The sequence below is a fragment of the Bos javanicus genome, chromosome 6 (assembly GCF_032452875.1).
Source record: "Bos javanicus breed banteng chromosome 6, ARS-OSU_banteng_1.0, whole genome shotgun sequence".
NCBI lineage: Eukaryota > Metazoa > Chordata > Mammalia > Artiodactyla > Bovidae > Bos > Bos javanicus.
In genome coordinates, this window is record NC_083873.1 from 18,856,405 (window position 1) to 18,858,789 (window position 2,385).

Consider the following 2,385-nt stretch of genomic DNA (forward strand, 5'->3'; position numbering starts at 1 on the left):
GAAATCTCACCTGGACTATTGCAATAGAGCCTCAACCAAGTTCCTTGCTCAAACCCTCTTAAGATCTTTCCTCCACACAGCAATTTTACTCACAAACATTTTACAGACCTGGAGAACATAGCACAGAGAAGCTGAATAACTTACCTAATGCTGCTGCATCTGGGACCAGAATGGAGGCCTTATTTCTTCCAGCATTCTTCATGTTCCATTTTGCTTCTTCAAATGCTGCTTAATTTCTGAAAACAGATAATGTGATGTGTTGCTATACTTGCTTATAAAATTAAATGCCCCTTGCATTTCACTGTATAGGAATTAAAGCTCTGCTGTTGTAGAAACTCTACCTAAACATATACACACACCATCTTACTCTGCAGTGAATACACAATAATACTGTCCCTCCCATGACACATACTGAACAGGGATATGGGTGATTAGTCTTTAAAAAGATACTTACACTTCATGCACAGGAGAACTAAATTTAGCATAAATTGAAAAATGTTTGAAAACAGTCTTCCACCATTTCTTATGTCTTGTGGATAATATTGCAATAAGATTACTTAGAAAATCTGTGTCTTATTTGGAAAAAGTATTTAAGGGTACCATGTAAATTTGGCCAAAGCCAGTTCTAGAAACTCTTTATTCCTCTCATCTTCTGGAATCTAACACATTTCACAATGGTCCGTAGATGTGTGCATTCTGATTTTAAAGTATAATGGAACTGGCAGGATGAGAGCGTTGTATTCAACAACCATTCATTAATAAAAGTTGTACTCTACCTTTGGATTACTAGGGAATGAATTGCATGATATTCTACTGTAAATAAACTGAGTGGCATTTATGAAAACATATGAATATGATATGTAAAATAAATAAGTAATAGGATTTTAATTTAGACTGTGTGATAAAAAGGGTTCCCTGGTGGCTCAGATGGTAAAGCGTCTGCCTGCAATGCGGGAGACCCAGGTTCGATTCCTGGGTTGGGAAGATCCCCTGGAGAAGGAAATGGCACCCCACTCCAGCACACTTGCCTGGAAAATCCCATGGTACCCTGATAGGCTACAGTCCATGGGGTCGCAAAGAGACATGACTGAGCGACTTCACTTTCACTTTCATGATAAAAAATTTAGTGTAATTTCCTGAAAGTATTGCTGGTAACCACAGCAGTTTAAGATATAATAATCTAGAAAGCAGTAGATACAGTCACCTTTTGACTGTGACAATGGAGGGCAGGAGTGTGTTATTTACTTAATAAATATACACTCAATTGCACCTACTCTGTGCCAGTGTTCAAAAAGCTTTATGAATATTCTATAATTGAATCCTCACAATGACCTGTGAAGTGCATGCACTACTATTATCTTTATTTTACAGATGAACAGACCAAGCTGTAGAGAGTAAGTAACTTGCCCCATCATACATCTGAAAAGTACCTCTCTCAGTTCAGCAAATAATATCATGTTTGACTCTGAACATATTTAGGTAACATAGAGGGGAAAGCAGTTTTTGAATGAGAAAACAGGGCAAAGAGAAGAGAAGCAGATTTGCAAATGAGAGACTCAAATGAAAACAGGAGCAAAATAAAGGACAATAAAGAAGAGATGAAGTGCTGAATAAAGACCCTATGATGGAAGTGAACTCACAGATAGTTCAGCCTGTCAGTTTTCAGATCAGGTATTGTGGCTAAGAAACAGTAAGTGTTATCTTCAAACTTCCACAACAGTTGGACCAGAACTCTGAGAGATACTCTCATTTGTACCATCTTTGAGCCAGGCCCGCACTGAGCACTAGGGTAAAATCTAACCTAAGGATCCTCATCTATTAGGAAGTCACCATTAACATGAAAAGACAAATTTTTGAATCTTGAAAAACTGATACACAAATAGTAACTATAGTGTGAGTACTAGCAGACCTCTGGACAAAAAGAAAGGATTAATAGTACCTGGAAAAGAGACAGAATATTCTATGGGATAATTAATTGACCGACTGTTAAGGAAAAATGTAAAGGACAAGAAAAAATTTGCCAACCAGAGAAGAGAGAAGTCCATTAAAGGCAAGAAGTGTAAAGGACAAGAAAATTTTGCCAAACAAAAAAGAGAGAAGGCCATTAAAGTCAAAAGACTTAGCCCATAAGACAGACTTGAGTTTTGAAGCAGCGTGGTATGCCCATGAACGCCCTGCACATTAAGTGTATTTATTCAACTATGTTATACTTAATCAACATTTGTTGAGCGCCTACAATGTACCAGGCAACAGCAGCTCAAAGATGACTGATGAAAATGTTGTTCATCAAGTCACTGGGAATTCAGTCTAATCTGGGAATCCAATTAGACTTCAGTTCAGTTCAGTTGCTCAGTTGTGTCCGACTCTTTACGACCCCATGAATCG

The 2,385-nt window shown here is 37.8% G+C and overlaps 1 non-coding gene across 1 annotated transcript; it reads left to right on the plus strand.

Annotated features, from left to right (window-relative positions):
- Window positions 1-912: 912 nt before the first annotated feature.
- TRNAC-GCA (transfer RNA cysteine (anticodon GCA)) lies at window positions 913-984 on the plus strand. The gene has a single exon. It is a non-coding gene; the product is annotated as a tRNA-Cys (tRNA).
- The last annotated feature ends 1,401 nt before the right edge of the window (window positions 985-2,385 follow it).